Raw genomic sequence first — 15,990 nt, forward strand, 5'->3', positions numbered from 1 at the left:
AAGGGAGGATGTGCATAGGTTATATGCAAATGCTACGCCTTATTATATAAAGGACTTGAGCATCTGTGGATTTTGGTACCCATGGGGCTCCTGGAACCAATCGCCCACAGACACCGAGGGACGACTGTATATGGAAAGCACCTACACTGTAAGCATAAAGCAAGGGTCGCCAATTGTAGTCACTTCATCTCTCCCCCAGAGTATCTAATAGATACGCACAAAATAGAATTAAAGATTTCCCCACCCCACATCCCCCTCCAGGGTCTTTTCTCCATTATCTTAAAATCAACCAACTGAACATCTAAAATGATTCAAAAGGTTCAAAAGCCACCACTTGTGAATAAAGTGCTCAGGTGGGGATGGGGGGAGCATCTGCCCTTCACCCCCATCTCCGACCCCAGTGCATCCAGCAGGGTCCCTGCCCCTCCCAGGGCTCCAGTGGGGGACCAGGCAGAGATGCCCACAGCTCACTGAACCTACACCCCCAGTTCCCCTGACTCAGAAAAGCCAAACTCCCCGCACCCCTCAGATGTTCCCCATTGAGCTGGCCCAGCCCTTTGCCAACTACAGCCTAGCTCTCCACCTCTGAAGGAGTTTTTGTTTGTTTGTTTTGCTTTTTAACCAATCCCCTGGAACAAGGGAAACCTGAGGTTCCATGTCACAAAAACACGCTTGTCCTCTTCAGAGAAGGAGAGGGATAACATAGCGTATTCTTCGGGGCTAGGCCAATAGGAAAATAGGTCGGTTGATTTCTCAGTTAATTTTCAGATTTTCTTGCCAAGAAAGAAGATTCCATGATTAAGGCCTCGAGAAGAAAGCCAGTTTGAGAAGGACTGATCAGGCAGGGCTCTTGGAGGCCTTGGATGTCCTTGTGGGCACAGAACTCACTTGCCACCTCCCACGGTGGAGAAAAAGTCTAGAGGGTGTGGCCAGGACAGCGAGCTCTGGGAACAGTCTCCAGCCGCCAGGACTTGAAGACCCTCCAGCCCTCTCTGGGAGAGCAGAAGCAGAGCCTCAAAGCCTGTTAGAGCCACCAGTCACATACGACACGTTTCCTTCTGAAGCGCTCCTGGCTGGCGAGGTTCAAGTGTGTCTGAATGAACTGGATGGGGTTACAGCCAAGTGGACTCACGCTCCCCTGCCTTTCACCCCCCAGGACGGCCCCGGGCAGACCTCTGGCAGTGGCCGCAGTGTGTTCTCCACCCTCACACTGCAGCCTCCCGCTCTGATCTCCACGCCTTCCACGGTCCCCTCAACCTCTCAGAGTCTCCCTTCCCAGCACGCCTGCAGAGCCTTTTCTCCCAGATGGCGACACAGCTCTGGAAGTTCCTGACTACAATCACCCCCCTTCCGACACGTACTGAGATGTCTATTGGAGATCACAGAGAGGGAGCCAACGTGCTAAGTGCCGTAGGTCGGCATTTCTGCACACGCTTTTCATACTCTTTAAGGGGCTCAGATCTGGAGCTCTGCTTTCCAAGCCCAGATTCCAGCTCTGCACACTGGAATCACCTGGAGAGTTTTAAGAAGTCCTGTTGCGATTTCACTGGTCGGAGGCGAGGCCAAGGCACTGGGACTGTAAAGAGATTCCAGGTGATTCTAATGGGCAGGAAAGTGTGAACCCCTGCTGTAGAGCTGGGATTGACGCGCAGCCTCAATGTAAGGCGAGCACACCAAGAGACAGGAATCCCAGGGGCACTTCGGAGGGCCCTCTCCCAGCCCAGGTGAACGGGGAGGTCAAGGTCAAGGAAGGCAACCTCTGGACGGTTTTTAAGGATGAGTAGGAGTAGGTCGAGTAACCCAGAAGAGAAAAGGGCTGGGGTGGGGTGAGGTGAGGACTTCAGGCAGAGGGAAGAAGGAAAAAAGGTGGGAGGGAGTTGAGAGGTTTGGAAATGACACTGGAATATTCAATTTCAGAGGTTCTGACTGGTGAGCTAAACAGGTGATCAGAGACGAAAGCATGTAGGACCTTGTAGGATTTTAATATGAAGGCAATAGAACCGTAAGGTGGGTGGAGCAGGATGAGATGTGAATTCAGGGAGCCATCTCGTGGGGCTGTGTGAAGGATGGATTGACAGGTGGGTAGGGAGCCGGGCTATGGAGGATCTACTAACGTATTTATTAATAAATCCTCTGTTACCTTGATCTCCTCTGCCAATACCCAACAACAAGAAGAACAGATATCATTTACCCAGGTCACTGCCCGGCATACAGACAGGGCTAATTGCTCGACATGCACCATCTTTCAAAAAAAAATCCTCACACCATCTCTGTGAGGTTGTTATTATTATCCCCATTTTACAGATGAACAACCCAAGTTAAATAACTCGCCTGAGCATCTCACAGCTAGTTAAGTGGCGGAGCCAAGACTCCAACTCGGCAGAGACAGCATCCCTAACCGTGAAGTGTTTGCCCCTCCCTGCTTCTGACTACATCCTCGGGACTGTTAGCACCACTAATGGCTCATTAGTTTGCATTTTCATGGGGGCCTCCTGTTACCTTAAAGTAAAGCAATCACTTTTCCTAATTGAGCCAGATGTCTGATGCCTCGATGGCACAATCTAAGGGTATAAAACCAACTTCCTCCTTGTAAATCATTTTGACCTGCTCAGCAAATGCAGAGGCTTCTAGTCACAGACACATGCCTCACTTCTGAACGGAAGGCAGATCACCAGGTGAGGACGGAAGGCCTCAAGCTGGTTTCCTGCAACTGCTGGTCACAGGAGAGGGAGTTATTAAAAATGCAGATTCCCTAGGCTCCGCCAGGCTCCAGGATCTCTAGCTGTGACGTCTGGAATCCACACTGTATAAGCTCCCCCTAACCATCAGCCTGGAGCAGGCAGCTGGCTCAGTCCCTGCTTCCGCAGGAGGGGGACTCCTGAAATAACTGTTGCTACACGTCTTTCTGCACATCATATGAAAGGGAAAGGATCCTGTGTGCACAGGTCTGAAGTACGAGATCTCTCGCAGAACTGCAGGTCTTGGCACAAAGCTTTCCCGTCTCCCAAGTCTGCTCCTGTTCATCAGCTCAAGTAACCAGTGGCGGCTCAGGGAGAAGTGACGGGAGAAAGCAAAGCTGCTGATCAAGAACTAAGGGGACGAATAACCAACAAGTTCTACTCTATAGCACAGAGAACTATATTCAATATCCTACGATAAACCATAATGGAAAAGAATATGAAAAAAAAGAATGTGTGTATATATACATAACTGACTTTGCTGTACAGCAGAAATTAACACAGCATTGTAAATCAACTATACTTCAATAAAAAAATATTAAAACTGAAAAAAAAAAAAAGAACTAAGGATGCGGGAAGGTAACAGCCAGGTGGGCTTTTAATTGATAGGTGATCCTTTCTCCTTCCACCAAAATGCTCTCTACAGCTCGAGTCCTGCCTGATTTCCTTGCTCAAGTGCCCACGTGCAAAAATCTGTATCTACGTACATCCCAGGTTGCTCTTTACTGGTAAGTGCACGGTGGGGCAGCTGGGTGACCAGTGAAGCCTTTGAAGATTATGTTGTAGCAGCCTGGTCACTGAAGGGTTTGCTTTGAAAACTAGAATAATATAAATCATCTGCCTCAGTGGAAAGTTCTTTCATGTAGAAGCCAACATGGAAATCATTGCCTGGAACCAACCCACCAAATACCCAGTCGGATGCCCCAGGTGACTGTCTTTAAAAAAACGAGGCGCTTTGATCCCCAGCCAACTTCTGCGGCTCTAAGTTTGTGTGGAATTTTGCTGGACAAGCTCTTCATTCAGGATTGGAATTTAGTACAGTGAGGATGAAACGGTTTCTTCAAACTCACTGAGACTGAAGTCCCAAGAATAAGGGCAGAGGTGCAGCTTTGTCCCAGCGACAGGCAGTAACCTGCGCGCACACACAGGCACTTAGGTGCAGTGCTGGGTTCAGACGTCCCATCTTGCCAACCCGCTGCCTTTCCCACTGGCCAGATTCCACAGCTTGCCTCTTTCTGGGAGAGGGCCCAAGGAGTGGTTCATGGATGTTTTTGATCTTAAACCTGAAGAAGTCAATCCAATGTTCAAAGACTAAAACATGTAATTACAAGTTTGGTCTACGGTAAGACTCAGGAAAGGGACATGACTCCCTATGCTAAGTATTGGGAGAGATTTCTTTTGAGAGACTTGGGAGAGGGCATGCTCCCGGGCTCGGGTAGAATAATCACTTGTCATTTTGGTCCTATGGTCGGCCATCCCATCCCCAGAGGAAAGAAGATATGCACTTGAGTAGACCCTTTGGTTCAGCATCCAACTGATTTTCCTGCCGATCTATTGGTATAGATACATCTAGGTGCACAAACCACGTCCTAAATGTTCTAAAGCAGTTTCCATGGCAATGTCACCTCACTGAGGACCAGGTTCTAATTTACCAGCCCACAGTCCAGGCAAGATTTCCTGCCACCAGGTGGAGACTGACTCAAAATCTATAAACTGGAATATTCTTCGCACAGGCAAGAGGAAGATTATTTGAGTTGGAAAGACCCCTCCAAAGTGAGCTACGTTAGTGATTTCCAAACCTAACTGATGAGAGACACCAGTGGGGCGTTTAGAATATACAGATGCCTGCTAGTAGACGATATTAGGGAGTTATTGTTTTGCTGAGTACTATAGTGGTGTTTGAGATGCATAGTGATTTGCTTGAAAATATTCAGGCATAAATAAAAGGAGGGGTTGGTATCTATCAGGCAGGGTCTCCACAGGAAATACAGTAAGTCCCCTACATATGAATGAGTTCCGTTCCGACAGCGTGTTCGTAAATCCAATTTGTTCGTAAATCCAACCATGTTAGCCTAGGCACCCAAGTAACACAGTTGGCTATATGGTACTGTACCGTAATAGGTTTATAATACTTTTCACACAAATAATACATAAAAAACAAACACAAAAAATAAAGAAAACATTTTTAATCTTACAGTACAGTACCTTGAAAAGTATCGTAGTACAGTACAACAGCTGGCATACAGGTGTTGGCATCGAGTGAACAGGCAAGAAGAGTTACTGACTGGAGGAGGGAGAGGAGGTGGGAGATGGTAGAGCTGAGGGATCGTCAGCAATAGGAGACGGAGGGCAAGCTGCAATTTCACTCATGCCTGACGCTGATGGAACGCATGTTCGCATCTTTGAAAGTTTGCAACTTGAAGGTTCGTATATAGGGGACTTACTGTAGTGGCACATGCAAGGAAGGTCATTGGGGAGCATTTACTGTTGATAAGGATGTGGGCAAGGTCTAGGGAAATCACTAAGGGATGGAGCAAGCAATGATAGGAAAACTTCCTGGCTTGAAGTGGCAAAGGACAGGAATGCTTAAGGACCTGTAGACAGAGGTGCAGGGTCAGAGAAGGCTGGCTGCCATGAGCTGTAATTGGAGGGGAGGAACAGTCATTGTCAACCTGCCAGGAGGCAGCCAGGAAAATGCACAGGCCAATCTTGCTCTCCTCTGACTTTCTTGTCCCTGCTAGAACATACTGGGAGCCAAAGGGCAAGGGAACCCTGTGAACACACCTGTTGAATTCACCCTTTCTGAAGGCTGGAGGGGCGAATGGAGCAGATCTTGCATCCGAGAGAGGAAACAAAAACACAAGAAAATGCTGTAGGTGGTGGGGAGTGGCGGGGGGAGGGTCACTGTCCTCCTTACTCTTGACTATTTGGATATTTTCATTACTAAGTTTAAACAACACAGATTCCCAAGCATGGCTCCTGATCTACCAAACCAGAGTCCTTAGGGAATGCAGCCCAGGGATCTGTGTTTTTAAAAAAGATCCCTGTGTTTTTCACCTCTCATCGAATCCACAGTCTTCATGAAATCTACAATCAGCCTTGAAATCTGCAACTGATTGTATCTTTCACCTACAACCACTGAGTTGGAGTGGGCTTCTGAGATGACATCTACTGGGCTGGCCCCTGGGAGAAGACAGACCTTTCAAATTTCTTTTTTAAGGTTGTCACCCTTCAGCTAAGAATGTTATTGCTTGTTGAACTTAAGACCACAGATTTCAGAGTCACAAGGACTTAGTCTGGGCCCTGTATGTAAATGTTGCCTGAATAACCTTGAACGAGTCACCTACCTCCTCTGAGCTTGTGGTCCTTGGCTGTAGACTGGGAAATGCCAATATATCCACCCGTCATGGTTTACAAGAATGAAAGGAAAAAGCATTTCCAAAAACACTTGATACACTCTCAAGTATTTATACATATAAATTGTTATTATTAATAACAATAATGCCATTGGCCTTGTGGAAGTAGATGTTAGTTGTTCTCCATGCCGTTAACTTCACATAATTAATGGATCTGTCCTGGGTAGCCACAAGCCTTCCTCATTAACCCCTATTGATTTATCATCCATAAAGGTAGGAAAACTCTCTTTGAGCCTATTGATTTTATAGCTTTTATGACCCAATGAAATATGGGTTCCATAGTTCAGTGTGTCCTGCATCTAGTAGATTTTCCTTTCATCTGCTAAAACAATCTCTAAGTGCAACCCCCTAGTTAGAGCAAATTTTCCTGCAGTGTTCTTGCTTGTACACAGGGACTATATACAATCCCTTATCTAAAACTCTTGTGCCAGTTGTATGGTAGGATTTTGAATTTTTTGATATTAGAAATACTATATTACTTATATACCATCTATTATTTAACACCTGTCATCAAAGCCATTAATATTTCTACATAGAAACACGTAAATATTCACACTAAGTGGGCTAAACAGACCATTAATCACCTCATACCAGATGAGGTCAACTCAGGAAGTTTACATCAGGTTCAAGTCTGGCCCTCAAAGGAGTTACCAAAAAAAAAAAAAAAAAGTTCAGTTTCCAGAGTTTTCTGGACTTTGGAAAGTCAGATACAGGACTGCAGACTTGAAATTTTACTATTTCACAGGGTGGAGGAGGAGAAGAGTAGGTACCTGCCTACAGTGATAAAACTAGTCACGATCCCAATAGACAGAAGTTCAAGTGCATAAAAAGGAGTTTCCTCTTTAAGAAACTATGCAATTATGCCTGCTGCGTTCCAGCATGCCGATGCCAGAACTGATGTTCGAGACCTCAGCTCGTGTAGTGTCATCCCCTGATGGAACACGTTTCCATGACCCCCCAACAGTCTGCTCCTTAGGCCGATATGTAAGACCTTTGATGATCTGACCCCTGCCCAGCCTTAAGTGTCATCTCCTGACTTGCCTCCGGGAATAAGCCTTATTGGCAGATCCTCCACACTGGACACTTCCAGCCTTTGTCCCAACTCTGACTGCAATGCCCTTGGCCTCCCGTTTATCCTGCTGAAACTATACTTAACCCTCAAGAGTCGTTTCTGCTGTGAACCCTTCCCTGACACCCGTACTTGCCTGCACACAGCTGGGTACATGGATCTGTAAGTTCTAACCCAGGATGAGGCTGCCCTCCTGTAAAACGAGACTCCACCAGCACAATGATGCCACACTTCTGGATCACCAGCACCTGGAACCATGTACAACATACATGCTCAAAACACATGTATTTGATCGGGCAACCCCATTCCCAGCTGAAAACATTTTAGAAGCTCCAGGATGCTAGGATAAAGGTCTAAATCTTTAACAAGGCCCTACATCATTAGGCCTCTGCCTGCCTCTCCTTTTCTAGCTCCCAGAACTTGATCCTCCCATTTGTGGTCCAAATACAATAGCCCTTGTTTGGTTTATGGGGAGCCCCACATTCCCTCCCCCTTTAACCGGGTTAATGCCCCCTAATCCTGCATCTCTCAACATCAGCATCACTTTCTCATAGAATGATGTTTCTTTGCTTCATAGCCCATGTGGTAGAGACAGCTGGCTGCCCACCCGATATCCTTTCTGCCTTTTTCCTTGGTTCCAGAACTGTGATTTTATTTTGAGGTGACAATGACTCCAACTAAAAGTCTGTATTTTCCAGCCTTTCTGGATGTGTGGCCATGTGACTGGGTTCTGATGGAGGATATTTAAACAGAACTTGGTTGTTTGATACTTCGAGGAAAGCTCTTTAAAAGGTTATGTCCTTTTGTTCTTCATCCTTCCTGGAATGTGAACCTGATGGCTGGAGCTTCTGCAGCCAGCTTGGACCATGAGATGCTATGGTGAGGATTGTCGACCAGAAGGACAGAAAGGGGCTGTGTCCCTGATGACTATAGAGAGACTATACCAGGTACCTCTGGATTTTATTTATGGGAGAAAAAAAAAACCTGTTAATGTGTTTAAACCACTGTGAATTTTTTTAAAGGGAAAAATCCTTAGTATCTAATCTTACAGATATTTCCCTATGTAAATCTGTAATCAAACTTTTATTTCAGGAATTATTTGATTAATGTCTTTCCCTCATGTTAGATTATAACAGCCTAAAGGGCAGGTGCAATGTGGATTTCTGCTTCCTGCTATATGGCCAGTGTATAGTAGGTACACAAAAATGAACTGAACAATCACCCTCTCATTTTATATCAGTTCTAGAAGCTTGCCACCCAGGTCCTTCTTTTTAGATCACCAAGCTTAGCAGTATGCACTGTACATATAAATGATGAATCTTAGATATTTCAGCTAAAGAAAAAGATTCCTACAAATAAAGATTCTTTGGTGTACTCCTCTTGTTTCCCTGGTGTTCAAGAAACTTGCAATTTGTACAGTCTCATTTCTCCATCATCAAGCTCCTCTCTCACCATTATCCTCTCATTCTTTATGCTCCAGCCAGGCTGAACCACCTATAATTTCATAAAGATGCCACACTCTTTCCTGCCTCCTGGTCTGTGTATATGCTGTTCCTCTACTTGGGACTCATTTTGCTGAGCTAATGTCTACCCATCCATGGGGTCTCTGCTTTGATGTCATCTTCTCCAGGAAGCCTATTAGGTTCCTTTAAACTCAGGCCAAGCCCTTCTTCATGGTGCTCCCAAGGTCTTCCCTCACTGCCCATCACAGCATTTACAACCCTGTATTATTTCCTGTATCCCCTATATTATGGGTTGAATTGTTTCCCCCAAAATAGATGTTGAAGTTCTAACCCCTAATACTTGTAAATGGACCTTATTTGGAAATAGGGTCTTTGTAGATACAATCAAGTTAAGAAGAGGTCAGACGAGACTAGGGTGGCTTCTTAATCCAATATGACTGATGTCCCTTTAAGAAGAGGAGGAGACACAGAGACAGACACACACAGAGAAGAATGCCAAGTGAAGACACAGATGCACAGAGGCAAGATGGCCATGGGACCATGGGGACAGAGACTGAAGTCTCACAGCTGCAAGCCAAGGAGCACGAAGGATTGCTGGCAACAACCAAAAGCTAACTGAGATGCTCTTGCTGACACGTTGATTTTGGATCTTAGTCTCCAGAACTGTGAGAGTACACGTTTCTGTTCTTTTAAGCCACTGAGCTTTTGGTACTTTGTTATGGCGGCCCTAGGAGAGACTTAATACAAAAGGACAATGACCAGACTATTATATTCAAGTAGAACTCTGACCCACAGCCTGAAGCAACCAGGCCAGGAAGCCAACCTACCATCCACAGGAACTAATCCAGAAGGTCTGACTCTTAGCTGTAGCAACTAGTCCAGGAAGCCAAAAAAACCTCATGTAACAACTGGCCCCAAATGACCAGGACCTGATTAATAAGTGGCAGCGTCCCTAATTTGTGCCCCTGCTTCCAACTTAGAAAAACAAACCAGAGAAAGTCAAATATGTACCCTAACCGATCACATAGGATGCCCCGTTTCTAATTAACCCATCAATAGCTTGCCTATGCCACTAGCCTCCAATCAGGACATATGTGAAGGCCTCTCTTTTTTCCACTAGAAAGCTAGCAGAAATTTCTCCTCTACCCACCTTTGAGTCTCTGCAAGTGATGGGGGCTGACTCCTTTTCTAGATCACACTCTGCCTGTTCCCATTTAAGTAGTCTTCACGAATTTCTGCACCTGGGAAATGAATACACCCAGCATCTTCCAACGAAGGCTTATCCTTCTCTTCCATACCCTTTTCTGACTTCATTTCTGGTAGTTTTAGAGAGGTGCATTTATTTTTAATATATTTTCTGACTAATTAAAACATCTCGTTTTCACCGTAGTACATCAACACCTAGCTTAATGGCTGGCATGTAGCCAGCGCTCAGTGAATAATGTGTTTAATGGAACTGATGGTTCTCTTTTACCTGCCTGGCTCAATGTCACCTGGCTGGAGCCTTGTACTTCACGAGGAACGTGGTTGTACAGAACAGGCATGGCCTCATGGTTATTTAATACCCTAATAAAGGGGCTTTCGCACTGTATAAGGTGACGGAGTGGATGGTTTAATCACAGCTGGTCAATATTTATGAGGCCAGAGACCCAGCTGTGCCGTATGACTTATTTACAAGCTGGTGCTGGAGCCCATAAGTCTCCTTGTAAGGTCCACCTGTTCTGAGGTACAGTAGGAGCAGGCAGCCAAAGCAAGCGAGGAAGAACCTGTTCTCATCCCAGCAACTCAAACAATTGACACCCTCCTGCTGTCTTCCTGGAGAAGGACGCGTTTCCCTTTCAATAAAAAGGTCCGTCATCAAAACAGAGAAAGAAAAAAATAAATAAAACGGAAAAATCAGCCAGGTACCACATTCCCTAGGGCACTGGTTTTGCATCTTGGCTATGCATCAGAATCACCTGGGGGTGCCTGTCAAAATGAAAGGACCTGGAGCCTCACCCACCCCTACCGAGTAAAATCCTTGGAAACGGGACTGGCCCTTTGGGCTTTTAACACCCCCTAGGTGCCTGGGTTTGGGGTGCCTGGAACCAGTCTGCAGGTTAGCAGATTGAGACTGAGAACCTTCGCTCCTAAGGGCTTTGGAATCCTGAGCAAAAATGCCACATGCGTGTGTGGACATCCTGACCACTCGTGGGGATTCGGATCTTGAAATGAGGTGTCGCGGGTCTATCCAAGAGGCAGCATCGGGTAGTGAAAGGGTGCAGGCTTCCGTGTCTAATAGATGCCCTGCCTGGCCCTGCAGCTTCCCAGCTGTGCGGCTTCAGGCTCGTCACTTGCAGTCTCTGAGCCTGTATCCTTACGGGGAAGATGAAGATACTAAAGATGAAGGTTATCTGGAGGATTAATGAACTCAACAGAACAACAACCAAAACACATAGCAAGCTCCTACCTGTTCTGGGCAATTTGATGGACAGCGGAGATAAAGTGGTGAATGAGAAGACTCAACCCTTGCCCTTGCAGAGGTTAGGTTTAGTCAAAGGGACAGATGTTAAATAATTCCACAAATGACTTGGCCATTCCATTTGCCATGAACTCCGCGAAGGAAAAGCATAAAATACCACCAGAGGGTGACACTGATGAGTGTGGGTGAGCTAGTGGAGGGTCTGTGAAGACTTGACTGAAGATATGACATTGAGATGTGAAGATGAAGAGGGAAACCTGGCCAAAAAGGGGGTCAAGGGCTAAAAGGGGCTTTCCAGGCAGAGGGGGCATAATGTTCAAAAGCCCCAAGGCAGGACTGAACTTGGCACAGTCAGGAAACTATAAGAGTTTCTAAAAAACTCCTTGCAAGTTGTGAAGTACTTCACAAACTTGAAACAGAAAAGGAGCCAGATGTAAATGGGAAAGGCTGAAGAATTTGCTTATTGTTGTAGACAGGTCTTGAAATTCTGGCCAATTCATCTACATCCTTCTCTGAGAATTGGCTTCCTTCAGTCTCAGGAGAAGGAAGATCCTGTGGTCACAGTGGACCTATGCAAGCCCACCCCTGACTAGACCAGAAGTGAACATTGCCTGGCTTCGTGCCATTCAAATATTTCTCTCTCTTTGAACCAAGAAACAGAGATGAGAAAGTTGGAAGTTTAGTTACTTTAACGGCAAATGTTAAGACTCTGTAGACTTTTGTTCTCAGAGGTGCCTGCTTCCCACCTCCTCATAAGTCTGGTGGTCTCGTATTGCCTTACAAGCAGCCAATGTTCGCAGGATATCATCATTTGTAACTAAACAATTTCTAGACCCCTCCACCTCCACCCACGGAGCCTGACAAGGAAATGCCTGTGAACTAGGAAATGCTTGGCATTCGTTGTATTAAATCCCCCCAAAGGCTGGGCTTTTCTCCTCCCTATCATTTCCATTTCTGACTCCCTTGCAGAATGACTTCCTGTGAATGGTTTCGTTCTTGTGGCTCTGGAGGTAATTCACATCAGATGGTGGCTGTCAGGTTTGACAGGATGCTGTGGAACTGTGCACTTGGATTCCTGAAGCTCTGCTGACAGCGTCCTGACCTGCTGGAATGTGCCCCAGGGAACAGGGCCTGACACAACTGCCTTCCACACCTTAGCTGATATGTAATGCAACATGCACAGCCAGGTTATAAATCAGCAGCAGGACACCGCTTCCCTCCCGGTACCCCACCCAGGATGGTGATGCCTTTGCTGACCCCTGGGAAGCAGTGGGGATCTGCTGGGAGGTGGGTGGATGGGATTCAATATACACTGAGCAGCTCCTCTGCACCAGACACTGTATTTGGGTTTTTTGGTTTGTTTGTTTGTTTTTTTCAGTTGACTCTACTGTCACCTTGTGAAGTAAATTTTTTTTCCCATTTTACAGTGAGGAAACTGAAGCTCTGAGAGGTTTAGAAATGTGCCCCTTTTAAGTGGGGTAGCTCAAATTACAAGCCACATATGTTCTGTCACCTCTCAGTAGCCCAGGGACTCACCATTTAAATCAAAGCTACAGGGAGGTAAGGTTTGGCCTCGGAATCACTGCAATGACAGGCCAAGGGTCCACATGATAATGGACTTCTGGAGCCATGATGGGAATGAAAAGGGGAATGTTTCTACCCAGACCCTAGAGGAACTTAAGGGCAGACTTCTGCTGTGGATTTTCAGAGGATAGTTAACAAGAAAAAAAAATCTATATCTTTCTGGCCTTAGAAATCTCAATTCCCCACTTTTCAAGGGTGCATTGGTTTCTTTGCATTCCTCTGGAAAGGTAGGGGACAGTGGTACAGTTATCAAGAACCCCAGACTGTTCCCACCTTGCTCTTTCCTAGCTCTGTGACCTTGAACAAGTTCCTCAGCCTCTCTGAGCCTTAATTTCCACCCTTGTGAAATTGTGGTAATGATGACACCTACTTCAGGAACTTTTTAGGAGGGTTATTACCCTCATTTTGGAAGTGAGGGATATGAGCTCAGAGACACTTGTTCTTTCCACAAACATTTGTTGAGAATGACATGATGGAAGGGCCAAGGAGATGCATGTAAAGCAGAGTTTTAATGATTATTAACGGACATCATGCCTTTTAAAATGGTTGAGAAACACTGCCCTGACAAAACCATGTACAAGCTCCTGTGTCCCTGTTCTTTGAAGTATAAGGCTTTTGCTTTAATCTCCGAGGCCTCCCAGGCTGACTCAAGAGTTAACTATCAGGAAATGTGAAGATGTAGAAGCAAAGAATAACTGTTGGGCTGGGAAACTGGTAACAATTTAGACTACAAATCCGCCACACTGCAGAATCACCAAACTCCCAGTTCCCCGAAAGATATAGAGAAAGGCCTGACCCACATTCCTAAGTTGTTTTTACAGGAAGCTGACCCTCACCAGACGAAAACTGCTGACCACAAGAATAGAGACCCTAGATTGGTTGAAACCAGAAGGATGACGATGCTTGAAACTTCACCTTGATGCCAACCAATCTGAGAATTTTGCACAAGCTGATCACGCACCCTGCAGCGCCCTCCCTCACACTGCTTTTAAAACCCCTTCCCTGAAAGGGATTGGGGAGTTCGGGTCTTCTGAGCATGAGCTGTCCATTCTCCTTGCTTGGTGCCCTGCAATCAACACTGTACTTTCCTTCACCACAACCTGGTGTCAGTAGACTGACTTTACCGTGCATGGGCGAGCAGACTCAAGTTTGGTTCGGGAATGCTAATGATTCAAGATAAAACAGAGAAAGTGGAGAAAAGTCTGGAGCACTGAGTTTCAGGAACCTCAATGTCTGCCTCCAAGAACCAGGATATACAGATCCTCTCTGGTTCCTGGTCTTTTAGGAGTCTTCTGAGAGCCTGGTTGAAGCCACTTCATCTCTGGACAACAGGTAGGGATGTACAAGAAACACTAATGGGATTATTTAGAGAGTCAGGGTTCTGGCAGGGAAAAAAAAACCTCAATAGGGGTGAATAGGGAGACTTTTGTGAAAGTACAATTTACAAAGGGAGGTTTCAGATAAGCCAGGAAAGAACAATGAAGCACATCCCAGCTAACAGCGGAGGGAGGCGACTTCCCTTCACGCCTACCCAGGCCTGAACAGGGAGTGGAAGGAGGAGTTACATGAACTAACAAGAGCTGTAGCTCCAAGAGAGAAAGCTGATAGGAGATGCGGCCTGGCATAAAGGAACAGAGGCACTGCCCTTGGCTAGGGACAGAGGGAGCTGAGAAGAGGAAGCACCCCAACCTCTCTAGGCTCCCCCCACTCCACCATTCTCCTACTGGAGCTTCCCATGGGCTGAACCAAATAGAAGCTAGATGGCAAGGGAGCCCATTGTAGCAGTCCACGGAGGTCCAGAACAGAATGGACAAAGTTGCAGAGTACCCAGCACACCTACCTACAAAGAAGGGGGCATTCTTCCCACTGGAGGGAAGAAAAACCCCAAGAAGCCCTTAGCCAGTTGAGAGAGGGAAATGGCTCCATTGACAGGGGTGATCTAGCATTCCCTAATGATCATACATCAAGGTGAGGTTTTGATTTGGAGTCTCGCTGCAAATTTGCCTGTTCAATACCGAAAGGTCAGTTCCAAAAGGCAAGACATTAATCAACTCTCCAAATCAATAAAGGGTCAGGGATGGGACTGCCAACTGAAATTCTAAAAGGGGTCAGGCATGGAACACTAATCTCCTTGAAGCACATGGAAGGTTACTGAGTGGACACGATGATGTGCTACCCAGGTCCCCCTTCAGGAATGAACAATTTACTCCCACAACTGCTGGTGGCCCAATGCAGGAGTTGCCCAGTCACCCTCCAGATGTGGGTATATCCAGTGACTGATCAATGTAAAGTCCTCCCCCTGCTCACCCCAACTAAGGTCAACTTTGAATGGCCAGCCCAGCTCTGGCATGCCCTTTGGCGTTGGCTTAAACCATCACTGGGATGCATTGTAGCCCAACTTCTCCCTCTGCCCAATCCTGTTTCCTTCTCTTTTCCTCAGGTATTGACACCAAGACCACTCCCTAATACACATCTGGCACATCCTGCATCTCAGCGCCTACTTTCTGATACTCAACCTGCCACAGTTGTTAGAAGTTCCCTTATTAGCAATCCTTATAGACAAAACTACAGTCGAGAGTTTACAAGCAGTAATAATAACAGACATCTGTGATACTTCAGACTCTACCTTAAACGCTCATATGTTCATTAATCTTCTCAGCAATCTGGAAAGGTTGGCAGATACTTGGAGAACAATAGCCTTGTCTGTTTTATTATCTCACAAACATAAGAAGCCCAGCATGAATGGGGATTAGGAAAATCCTCTTGCAGGCAATAATTGTAAGATTTAGGATAATGATTGCTAAGCTATTTCGTGGAACGTGGGCGCTTGACCAGATATTAATAGGTCTTCAGTTTTTAAAACTGGGAGTAATGTGCAGTTATACATTTTTGGAAAATACTAGCTTAAAATTCTTAACTACAGGACAAACCTGAGCCTTTAATATGCCAATGTGCATTGTTAACCTTCAAGAAAAGGTTTCATGTGCAGTGTTTCTCAAACCTATTTGACTGTAAAACACCTATTACCGTGTCTCCAGGCACTAGGGGCCTGTGGAAGATGGTACTGGAGAAACTAACTTAGATGACAGGTCAATTAGACAGACACATCTTCCACTGCCACTACCCTTTCTACTCACTTCTTTCCATTTTTAAGAAAAAGGCAAAGGCACTCCTGGGGAGGCTCTGGGAGTGGCATTAGGAGGAGGTGATGGACAGGAAGACTGTGATCCTCTGCACCTCACTGGCAGGGAGAGCCGTG

At 46.0% G+C, this 15,990-nt stretch overlaps 1 protein-coding gene across 3 annotated transcripts in view; it reads right to left on the bottom strand.

The window, feature by feature from the left end:
* The window catches only part of PROK2 (prokineticin 2), a 410,257-nt gene that overhangs the window by 154,892 nt on the left and 239,375 nt on the right, over positions 1-15,990 (bottom strand). The window contains exon 3 of one of the 3 annotated variants that reach the window (XR_009701504.1): positions 7,366-7,471. The exons of the other annotated variants lie outside the window; for them this stretch is intronic. The gene's annotated coding sequence lies outside the window, so the exon portion shown is untranslated. Of the gene's footprint in view, positions 1-7,365; positions 7,472-15,990 lie in introns of those variants that run through there. 3 annotated transcript variants of the gene reach the window in all.

This window comes from Eubalaena glacialis, chromosome 7, assembly GCF_028564815.1.
Source record: "Eubalaena glacialis isolate mEubGla1 chromosome 7, mEubGla1.1.hap2.+ XY, whole genome shotgun sequence".
In the NCBI taxonomy this organism is placed as follows: Eukaryota; Metazoa; Chordata; class Mammalia; order Artiodactyla; family Balaenidae; genus Eubalaena; species Eubalaena glacialis.